At 37.3% G+C, this 12,522-nt stretch overlaps 1 pseudogene; it reads left to right on the top strand.

The window, feature by feature from the left end:
• Positions 1-11,808, top strand: part of LOC148035014 (uncharacterized) — a 36,211-nt pseudogene extending 24,403 nt beyond the window's left edge.
• Positions 11,809-12,522: the final 714 nt, after the last annotated feature.

The following is a 12,522-nucleotide window of genomic DNA, read 5'->3' as shown; positions in this document are numbered from 1 at the left end:
AAGCACCAACTGTAGTATATGTTCCGACAACTTTGTTGCTATAGCATGTGACATTGATGCTTCGTTAGAAGCATATTTCTCTCTTGAAGACACTTTGTTGCTGCAAGTTGCTCTTTGATCTCTGAGCAAATACTACATTTGGAGAACTCACTTGTCTTTGCTAAGGTTACATGCTTGAACTTTGTGTTCCAAATACGATTGAAGGTGGACAAGGACATTTGCTTACATCCAATACCACTCAATGTTGTATTTACTTCTGCCCATATATCTATCTGCTTATAAACATCTGGGATGACCAATTGTGTCTCCCTTGATCCATCTTGCATTGCTCTACTCTTGTGTGGCATTTGCTCTGCTTTCTTCTTAACAAAGTCTCTAAGGATGGCTCTTCCCATCTCTGTGTGATCCCAAGCTGCTCTTATTACCCCCTTGTTTCCATACATTGCCATCCTCATGCCATGCTCAAATTGTGTTTTGTACCTGTAAAAAGATGTCTTTGGGATTCCATGAATCTCATACCATGCCGTTCCACATACCACTTGTCCATTGAAGATAAAGTTGTACTTCCTTGTTCCCAAGTAATCAATCCTGCATGATGATTCAAACTTGTCATAAACATAGTTTGTGCGGTCTTCAAATTGCAATCCCCAAAAGTATTTACGTAATTGCTGCATTGCTTCTCTATCAGCAAACTGACAACACTTTTCTTGGCAACAATCAATCATGGAAACCTGTAAAATGGAGTCCATAGATTTTTTTGCAAAAACATAATCTTCATTGGTATCTTCCATGTTTTTGGCACAAGCATTTGTAGAGACAAATTGCATGTATGATTGTTGTTGTAGCAGTGATGTTCCATCATCAAAGGTGACTTGTTTAATAGGCAATCTTTCCAAAGTGACACACTGGAGGTTGTCATCTATGTATGTTCCTGTGGTTTGATCAAAGGCTTTATCTACCACCACACCAACATCCTCTTCTCCTAGCAATTCAAAGTTTATCACATCATATGGAAAAGCCAATAATATAACCTTTGTCCCAACACACATAGTGTTGCCTTCTATCCATAGCATCACTCTACATTCTCTCCAACTTTCATGAATGCTAAGCACATCAACACCCTCAGAAGGTAGGACATGGTTTGATTCGTAATCATCTCCTTCGTCATGAATTGTTATTGTCAAAACTCAAGCCAAATACATACAACAAGGATAAAAGTTCATTGTGATCTTTATGGGAAAAGATTTAGCTAGATGGTCAACACCTCTATTGCAACTATTTTACACAAGACTTAGGATTAAAATTCTTTGTGATATCCACAAGAAAAGATTTAGCCATATGGTCAAAACATGTATTTAACCTAGATGATAGCAAGAATAATAATTGTTTGTGATGTCCATAGAACAAGATTTAGCCAAATGTCCAAAACCTTTATTGTATGTCGACAAGGATAAATAATCTCTGTGATCTCCATTAGAAAATATTTGATCAAATGATTAAAACCTTTATTTCATGTATTCCACATGACAACAAGGATAAATATATTTTATGAGAAACTTTGACCTTGTGCTTAAATGTTGAAACCACAATGACCTCTAAAGAATAGGAGATTTCATTCCATATGACACAAAGTTATAAAGATTGAGGAAATTTTAGCATCAATTAGAAGCTATTTGAGAAGGAAATATAATTTTTATCATGGTTAAATATTTATAAATCTTATACTACCTACTTGTTGATAATAGTAAAATGTATCATATTACATTTTATTTTTAAGTTATACTATTTTAGTATAAATCATGTTATATTAGCATATCGTACTATGTGCATATTATGGAATATATTATCAAAATATATTATATATATATATATATAATTTATTAATAATTAATAAATATAATTTAAATATATTAAATAATATTTTATAAGATTATGTATATTTAATGTATCTAATATATAATGTGTAATATCATTGGGGATTTTGAAGCCACCTTAGTGATAGTTCAAGAGTAGAATCTCTAGCAAGGTAGAATAGAGAGTATGTAGGCAAAATCTCTAGTTGTGGAAATAGGGGCAATATCCCAATGGTGGGTTCTTAAGGAGGGGCGAGGGGAAAGGAGCTGGTCTAGGAGAAATGCCCCTTGTGAGAGTTTGAGGGCAATGTCTTCCTCCGTGGAGGTTTGGGAGCAATGCCCCCAGTCGCGATTTTGGGATAGCGCCGTTGTAGGGATTTGGGGGCAAAGCTCCCCATGAGGGGTTTAAGCGATAGGGCCCCTTGGTGGGGGTATGCGGGAAACACCCCTAGTAGGGGGTTAGGGGTAGTGTCCATTATGGGGGTTTGGGGGCAACGCCCCCAACGGGGGGTCCGGGGGGCAATGCCCCCTTGTGGGAGTGTTGGGGTAGCGCCCTCGGTGGGGATTCGAGGGCAATGCCCCCAATGGGGGGTTCGGGGGGCAGAGCCCCCTTGTGGGGGTCTGAGGGCAACGCCCCCAGCGGGGGTTCGGGGGTAGCGGGCCCAATGGGGGTTTTGGGGCAACGCCCCCAACAGCGGGCGACGGTATAGCCATTACATGATTTTTAAAAAAATTACGACTTGAAATCTTTAATAAAATTAAAAAATAGACACAAAAATAAAATCTAAATCTACTTGCATTCCGTAACAAGTTATGGTTATTCGAATAGCGTGATACATTAAATGATCCATTTCATGAGTCGATCTTTACAACTAATCATGACGTTTTTGAAAATGAGTTTCTCTTCCCCTCCCTCTCTCTTCCACGTAACTCTCTAACCTGAGTGTTTTCTCTGTTGCGTTTTTACAGTTGCAGGTTTCACATCTCTGATCCTTTGCATTTTTATCTCTGGTCGTGTCGCCCCTCTCTTACTGCAGGTGTTGCAGCCCTAATCTTTGGCGATTCTATCTCCCTCCTCTTCTTTGACTACTCTCCACTGTTTCATTTTCTCAAACTGAAACAGATTGTGCAGTGCAAATTCTGGTTCAAATCAGGGTATTATGACTAAAACTACCTGCATCTTCAAATCAGAAATCTTGCTCCAAGGCTTCAGCAATTCAACAGGGTAGTGAATGATCGCCAATGCACACCGTGTTTGCTCTACTTCACGGGTGATTTTTGTTACGTTGGCACACATTACTAACCTACTAATTACAACCGATTTTCAACTTTTTCCTACTTCATTTTTGATTTTGAGTTAAACTACATTGATTATGACCATTTCAATCCATACAATTACTACAAATCACACTACTACTCTTTTGTATGATTAGTATTGAATAATATTAAGATCAAACACCAAAGCATTTTCTAAATAAGAATCATGTATGAAAACTAAATGCAATAAGATCAAACTCACTCTTGAGAATTCAATGTCTTCTTCTTCTTCTCAATTGCTTGATTGATATCTTGGAGCGCTTGTCTTTTTTGTTGTTCAACCATTACCTTGCAAATGATAGCTTCACTCTACGTGCATATTGAAAACACGATTTCTTGCATTGTTGAAAATACTATTTTTGCTGTGAATATGAAATATATGATTTGTGTAATGTTGAAAAAAGTCTCTTAGATGTGAATATGGAATAAATGGTTTGTGCAATGCTTTTATCAATGAGTGCTTTTAAAATACTAGCCTTTCTTTCTATTCTATGATGCTATATACCTTAAGATTTCGCCTCAACGCTAAACCTAGCCTTATATTTCTTGTATCCTTTCGTAATATAAGAGCATTTTATCAAGTTCTTATACATCGTATTATGCTTTACTATATAGAATTTTCCATTATACTGTATTTTTGTAGTAAAAGCATTACCATTAGATTTTATGGTTACACTCTTTATAATTTTGCAATAAGCATATGGCTATACAATACTTACAAATACTCAATATAATTTTGCCATAGGATGTAATTTGATCTTCTAACAACATATATCATGATCTTTCATCAATTTATAGATTACACCATATGGTCAAAAAATTTCTTGCAATATAAGAAGTACTTTTTGTTATTTTATTCAATACAATTTGAGATTTGGCGATGAGGTCAAATCTTTTCTTATAATATAAGATGTAATTTATGCTATTTTTTTCAATATACTGTGAGATTTTGCCATGCGACCAAATCTTCTCCTTAAGCCTTGGCCAAAATAAGGATTCTTGTAGTATCACAATATCTTGCAACCAATCAAGCACTTTGTTCATTTTACTACAAGAATGACATTTTTCCATTTGGTCAAATGCTTTCTTATATTATCAACCCTTGCTTACTTCCAAAAGGAAAGGCTAGTTTTTACTTAGAATTCCTTACTTTCTATAATTTGGCCATATGGTCAAATCTTGTCTTGTAACAAACAAACCATTTATTTGGAATTTGATCCTAAAAAACTAAGACTAAATCTATGTTGGGTATGCTAGATTTGGTTGTATGGAAAAATGTTCTAAGAAAAATATATTCTATATTATCTCCAAAAAGGAAGACCATGTTCTACTTGGAACTCCTTGATTACCTACTATATTTATAGGAAGTTTTGCCATGTGGTCAAAACTTGTCCTGCAACAAACAAACCACTTTGTTTCCATAAACCATTTCTTTCATTTCAAATTTTCATAACTTCCTATCTATATGTTCATATATAAATATCATATCATTTTGCCACAAATTAGCCACTTTTGCCATTCCACTACAAAATAAAAATTGGCCATATAGTCAAATCTTTCATTTTGTTATCAATGCTAACATCCAAGAATCCCCCATTCTTGTTTCGTTCAACCATATGATCAAATCTAATCTCATAAATCTTGCAAACCATGAGACCACTTTTTCATTCCACTATAAAACAATATTTGGCTATATAGTCAAATCCAATTTCACAGCATGTTGCAACAAATGAATCACTTTCTTCATATGGTTATGAAATTGGATTTGGCCATATGGTTAAAACTAGTTTATAGAAATCGTCTTATCTTGTAGTTTTTGCCATAAGGTCAAATCTTCACCTTTCAAGTATTTTTCACTTTATCTGATATTGATATCTATGGGATTTGCTACATAGCCATATTTGTTTATATGTGAGGCTCATATCACAATAAACCACATCCTCTCTTTAACTAGCCTTTAAAAACCCTATGGTAAAAAACCATGGCAAAGTTTCTAATATTATAGATAAGTCTTATGAATAAATAGGATTTGACCACATGGCTAAAACCAATGACAATGTTTCTACAATATAGCTCCTTTCAAGGAAAACTTACATGTGCACTAATTAAAATGTTAACTTTGGGCCAAATGGAATCGTGAGATTGCTACATAACCACATTGATATATAGGTGGATCTCATATTGGAATCGTGAGATTGTTAACTTTGGGCCAAATGGAATCGTGAGATTGCTACATAACCACATTGATATATAGGTGGATCTCATATTGGACTAAATCTGATTCTTTGATTAAATAGGATTTGACTACATAGCCAAAAATCTTAGCAAAGTTCCTAGAGTATGATCTTTGCATAGGAAACTTACATGGAGAAGAAATCCAATGTTAACTTAGGGACAAAATCATCCATGACATTTTCTACATAACCACAATGATTTTTCACTCTATCTCATACCACAGTCACACTCAACATTCCATTATCACTTGACCATTTGGTTAAGCCCATGGCCAAGTCTCACTATTAATAGAATTTGATCTTCTCACCGAAGTCCATGGCAAATTTTTTACTATATGATTCTTGCAAGAGAAACATAATTAATGCTAACTTAGGGCCAGGATAATCCATGAGATTTGATACATAAGCACAAATATTTATGGTTGGATCTCATATCACACTTAATCTCAAATTTTAGTATTTCATTTTATGGAAGAGTCCCTTTGGAGTACATTTGTCTTGTATTTCGTAAAATCTTGTGTTGTTGTGTTTTCAATTTTCAACTTAGAAATCTTATACATTTATTTGGGTTTTGTCAATTTTGAATATTTTTAAATTCACTTTTGTCTGACAACTTTTTCTCTTTGTAGAACTATTCAATGGCAAAGAAAGATAGCACATCCAAAAAGGAGACCCAAACCATTGATGGAGTTAGTGGTGATTTTGTGTATCCATGGTATATGGATGTTTATGATAGTCAAGGAAAAAGGGCTGACAATGTTCTCTTATTCACTTTAAAGAGTGAAATTGCATTTTTTTCAACAAGATGGTGTCATAGAGAAGATAACAGATGGATGTGCTGGGAAAGAGGGAATACCATGTAATCTTGTTAAGATCAAGGGGAAAAATGTAGTATACAAACTTGATCCTTTCTCATTTCACTTTGCCTGTATTAAAGAGGATGAAGAATACTCTTTGAAAACAATGGGATGGACCTTATTTGAGGAGGTAAAGGGCACAGAAGACATTATATTAGCATTCCAAGCTGTTCAAAATAGTGAGCTACTTTCCCTATTAAGAAAAGGTGATCGTCCCAACAAAAGAATGAGGCTCCAAGATACACAAATAGACTTGAGATCTTCACCTTCTCCTCAAGAAGAAAATAATTCATGGAATCCCACAAGCTCAAAGTCAAAATCACCTCAACAAAGTTCCTTGTCGGAAGCTCTTGTTGTCAGTATGGTTGCTAACACTACTAAGAATGATGCCACTTTACCTTACATGCTAGAAGTTACACCTGCAAAGCCAATAATTTCTCTTGAGGTCAAGGGAGTAGAAAGAACATTCGATTTTCCTGAAATAGTTAAGAATAAGGGAAAGAAGGAAGAATCAGGATTTCACATGTTTGAAAAATTCTGTCCATTTGGTCCAACAACACAATTTCCTATTCTCGTTAATAGGTGTGATGAGTCACCTCCTTTGTATGCTTATAGGTCACTATGTTGGGATTATGTAGAGAAGCTAACCACCTCTTCCATAAAGAATCCCATGAGCCCAACAGCAGCAGCATATCTTATGCCTTTTGTACAAGACAACAATGAGAAGAGACCCATGCATGGTGATGAGGTGGATGCTAATAAGTTGGACACTTATAGTTATTGGATTATATCGGGGCTTCACTCAATTCATGTAGCAAAGATATATATTTAGAGTAATACTACACGTTGTCTAGTAACCAAGCATTTATACACCACAAGAAATGCTAGAATATTAGTTGATTGTCCTACGAAAACATGCATTGAGCTTTCACGAATGACAAATATGGAATCACATAATGTTATGAAGATTGCTCCTTATGTTGAGCAACTTCAACAATTAAGAGATCAGTGGCTAGCATTTGGTTTTCCACCAAAACCCCAACAAGGGCTTTCTAAGACAAGCTCTCAAAGAGTACCATGGCAGGTAATCACATATAAGCTTACCTTCTCTTTGTATGAAGATTAGTGTGATGCTCTTTCTTTTGTTCTATGCTCACTATTTTGATCATTTTTTTGCAGAGATTTGTGGCATACATTGGAGAAAATTGTGCATCTAGAGATTGCCATATGATTGTTAGCTCCTAAGAAATATTTGATAGTTGGATCAAAATCATGAAGAGATACTCTAGAGGAGAACTTATATCCCAAGAGGAGAGTTCGAGAAAAAAGAGAAGACAACCTTCTCCTGCTGCATTTGGTTGTCTTATGGGTTTAAAGAATGGAGACCTCCTTACACTACAAGAGGATATCAATGAAGGTCATATTCTTTTTCTTAGAAACAAATGGGATAAGGAAGATATGATTGGCATGGAAACAAGGGCTAAGCAAATCAAGCAAGATAGGGTCCTAAAGGAGGAATTAGTCACTCTTTTCAATGCTTCAGTTGTAATATATCAAATGGATAAATTTAAATTTTTTTTATTTTCCCTCCCCAAAACCGACTGTCGTGTTGTAAGGGGAGGGAAATAGAATGGAGGACTAAGCTCCTTGGTGGAGCTTGGTGCCTTCCACCGCCATGCACATAAGGAGGGGGAAGTTTCCCCTCCCTCCCCTGTTTAAGAGAGGGGGGTTGCTGCCGTGAAGGAGAGGAGAACACGAGAATGCTGTCAGAGGGAGAGAGCTGAGAATTCTGTGCCAGCCGCCTGCTGCCGTGAGAAGGGTGGAAGGAGAGGGGAAGTTGGTCGTGTACTGCGCCGTGCTAAGGGAGAGCTGTGGAATCGGAAGGGGAGGAAGAAGCTCCTATCTCCATGGAGCCACCGTGCAAGAGGGGGTTTCTAGTTGAAGCATAGAAGCTTCTTAAAAGAATCTTCTTAAGGGGCTAATTAAGCCCCCCTTCACACCCCCCTCGTGTCCCCTTTATTCCCCTCCCCCCCCCCCCCCCCCCCCCCCCCGGTTTTATCTTCTTAAGGGCCTTTCATCCCCCTTATTGTATCTTTTAAAACCCCTAAGCCCTTTTCACCCCGTGTCCACATCCCCCCCCCCCCGTGTCCTACAATCACTTCAAGTCCCCCCTTCCTATACCTTTCACTCCCGTGTCCAAAAATCTCACAAGGCCCCCTTCTTATGCCTTTGGAACCACACACACACACCCCCGTGTTTTAAGCCCCCTCATCCCATGGATGTTGGAACCCCATAATTTAAACCTTTCCTCCCCCGTATTTAACCCTTAAGCCCCTTTCTTTTGGGCTTGTTATTTTTCCCCCCTGTGTGTAAAACCCTATAGGGCCTTTTCCTTGGGCTTTGTAAGCCTTTCCCTCCCAAAAGAACTAAGACCTTAAAGGTCTTATTACTCCCTCCTCGTGGTTAAACCCTTAACTGTTCCTTGCCCTTCCAAAATACCCTTGGGACTTGGTTTTTTTTTTCCCTACTCGAAAAAGAGAAGAAGAGTATTGACGTGCAAGGGAGCGACGGTGGAATTCCAAAAAGGAGTGTAAAGCTGCTTCCACATTCGAAGGACTACAACTGCGATGCCTCCTAAGAAAGTCCAAGGAGTAGTTGCGGGAGGGTCATCTCCTGGTATCCATGTGGATATCTCACCCCAAACCCAGGTTTTTCCTTCTTAATTTTATATCGTTGTAATTCAATCGTGCAAGATAAATTGTTAGGGATAGGATATATTTTGTCCTAGTTGTTCACGACGAAGGAATTTAGCTTGACGGAACATGCAAAATAAATAAGGTATAAACGTATTTTTTTAAAAATAGCATTATGCATTGAAATGAATTATGAGCAAGATTATTTACCCATTAAAGTAGCATACTTCGGTTAAGCCTAAAAGGTATAAAACTGCATCTTGCACTATTAACCCTATTCTTTTTACAACGAATCATCATGGAAAGTGCAAATCATGAAAGGATTCTTACGATGCTTAAACCCTAGGAAGTTATCATTGCTAACTGCATAACTTAGCAAGGGAAAGGTTGCTGATTTGGCATGAGCTTTGTTCGCAAGGAAAAAGGAAGATTAATTGAATTAACCTAACCTCAAATCGATAAAGTTTAGGATTGAAAAATCAATTGACACATAGATAACAAATCATGCGGAGGTGATCTCGATATTACCTTCTAAAGTTAACAAAATTAATATAGACTTAGAAATACCTATGCTACGAAATATTCATTGAAATGAATTAAAATCCAAGAAACGTTTATACCTTAAATACTTGCCCACATTCCTTGATTGTAGGGTCAGTAAATTATAAATGTAAAAGAAACTAGGGTTTGTCCCTGAGTTTCTTAAAAGAAAATAATAAAGCTAAGAAACCCTAGGTCTGACAACGTCACCTTAAAGAAACTGAAACGGATTGTTTCGTAACTCCATTATCGCATAGTACGATGCAGGACTTGCGCGGCAAGTACGAAGTCATATGGTCTTGTGATTGAATCACAAGAAGAAAGGCTAAATTCTCGCAACAAGGATGGCGGGTCCTTACGCAAGTTATCTTGTAAGAGGATGTATACCTTGATATCCTTTTGAGTAAGGAAGGTTAAAAAACCAGAAACTGAGGTATCCAATGAATGTTAGGGTTTGACCAAGTTGGTTTAATAGGGTACGCCCTAACCCAGAATATAAGGGATCTTGCCAAGTTGCAAGACACCCCGGATCGAGTGCTGGATGCATTCGAAATGAAGGATTCCTTCCTTAGCAGTTTGCCAACAACAAAAATCGATCAATGGAAATGTTTGTGCTTGCTAGAGATTTTAGAGCACTGTTTGACTTTTTTGACCAATGAATTACAAAATAAATAAGCACCTATACTTCAGGTTGAAGGCCTGAAGGTGAGAGACAGCTTCAGTTACCCCCCACTGCCTGCCTGACCCTAACCAAGGGGGTTGTTGACCGCGCTAGGAACGTGGACCGAACCCACTGCGAGAGGTCTCTCTGTTGAGCGCTACTTGGAGCAGGAGGATGCTTGGGTGCCAGGGGGGGCTCTGGCCATAAATCCCTCGCCTTCCGGGTCCTGCGCAAGAGGCTAATATGACTCGGGATTGGATCTCGAGGCTCGCATACTAGTCTACGGGCGGAAACTTGGAATAGTGATCCATGTGGATTGGGGCAGAGAGGTTGAGCTTTGCATTCGTCTCGTTTCCCATTCTCCTTGAACCAAGTGCAGTGTGAATCCACTTTGGACCTGGCGTTTCTGCGTAAAGTAGTTCGCTTGGGTCCGACGCTAGTTGCTATTAGGAACTAACCAATCAGGAAAACCCTAATTCAGGTCGATCTTAAGTGGAAAGAGCCGGAATACTTCCGCTACGTGGCAGAAAGCCCTAGATCGCAAATCCCGTAACATTCCATGGGAGTGCCGGGCGGAGCTTTCTAGACATCCTTTCCGATGGACTGCTAAGATGTGTCTTGGATGATACTAGTGGACACCTTACATCAGTTCCAAAAAGTAGCGCTGTGATGAAGACTTGGGAAGAGCTTATTGATGATTATGATATCAATGATGAAGTCTATACAAAGATTTTAGGCATTTGCAATGATTGGGTATCAAAGAAGCTCACACGTGGAGCTGATGCAGGGTCCCTACCAAATGGACAATAAGATATTGTGAACTTCGTAATTGGAAAAAAGAAAAATCCTCTTCAATCCTCCACTACTTCCCTTTGGCGTGTATATGTTGTCAGATGCAATCTAGAAACCTTTGATCTTATACATAATGTTTATAGAGATCCAATTACCATTGGGGTTGTTGTTCTAGATGCAGCACATGAGGTTGAGGGAATGAAATGGAACTCTATAAAGTTTAAAAAGGTTGTATCCACTCTACTACAAATGACATGTGAACCTAAAAAATTCATGTTGTTATCATTTCTTGATCGAAAGCAAATGGTAGCTTTGCAAAATGCTCTTGAAAGCATTTCTTGCAAGTATCACATGCTAGTTGGTACTGTTGACTTCCTGCCAATGGATAGAACGTTTGCTTTTGGATCTATAGATTCTTTTGTGGTTTTGACATTAGTGACCATGGAAAAAAGCTTCATCAATTTTGAGCGATATATAAACAATGTCAACAACCCTTCCATTTTGGACTTTGAAGGCTTGGACAAGGAGTGCAATGATGAAGATCTTGAAGAAGAACAAAGGATTGCAAAGGCCGTTTTGAGAAAGAAAATGAAAGTTATGAAAACTACAATCAAAGCATTCAATGATGCTCATGAGGTTGTAGTTGATGTATATGCAAGTGGAATTGTGTCTAAGGTGGCACTGGTAAATCATATGAAGACTATTGTAGTGGTTTGCAACACTCAAGAGCAAAGAGAGGTTGAAGCACAATTGTGGACGGTCCATGAGAGTGCCAAACAAAATTCAAACTCCCAAGAGGTTCCTCCTGAAGTTTAAGTTCTTAAAGTACCACCTGAGGGCATAGAAGAATTAATACATTGATGTAATTTTGATTTTTTTCTTGAGAAGTTAATTCCATTAGCATTTGCAATATTTTCTTTCTTTGATGATATTAATTAAAGAAACTATGTCTTTACTTTTTTATTTTTTTACAAAAAGTACCAAGCATGTTTGGTTTAAAAATCTATTTAAGTAAATATTTTGCCAAATCAGTATTAAAGAGCTCATTAAAATTTATCATCCTTTGTAAGGATAACTGTTTAATTGTAATCTAGTGTGTAAGAATACTTATCATAATGAAAAGTTTGAGGTAGCTATGCAAAATTTACTTAAGTCTATTTTAGATCTTATTTCAACTAAACTCTTATATGTGTTGTGTTATGATCTTGTCATGTTAGTTTTGGTTAGATTTGTCCACATGGTCGAATCTCTTATCTCTTATGGCCTCTTTTACTACATCGCTAGTGTATGTGTATGCATGTACCTTAGGATAAGAGAGCCAACAATATATTGCACACCCCAAAAAAGATTCATTGCACCTCCCAAAGGAGTTTTACCTCAGTAGTAAATATTGCAACAAAGATTTCTCTCCAATGTATTTTTTGAGATGTGTATATGGAATATTAAGGTAAAAGCCTTGTTACAATTCGTGAGTTTAAATATCTATGGGATATAACTAGTTCAAAAATAGAAAGGTTAGTCCTTAAGAAGAAACTATGAAAACTTATCCAAATAGAGTATAACTTATCTCAATTA

The sequence above is a fragment of the Lygodium microphyllum genome, chromosome 6 (assembly GCF_053477565.2).
Source record: "Lygodium microphyllum isolate KBCC chromosome 6, Lygodium_microphyllum_v1.1.10, whole genome shotgun sequence".
Classification (NCBI taxonomy): Eukaryota; Viridiplantae; Streptophyta; class Polypodiopsida; order Schizaeales; family Lygodiaceae; genus Lygodium; species Lygodium microphyllum.
Note: the sequence above shows the minus strand (reverse complement) of the source record. Positions and strands in the feature narration are given on the sequence as shown.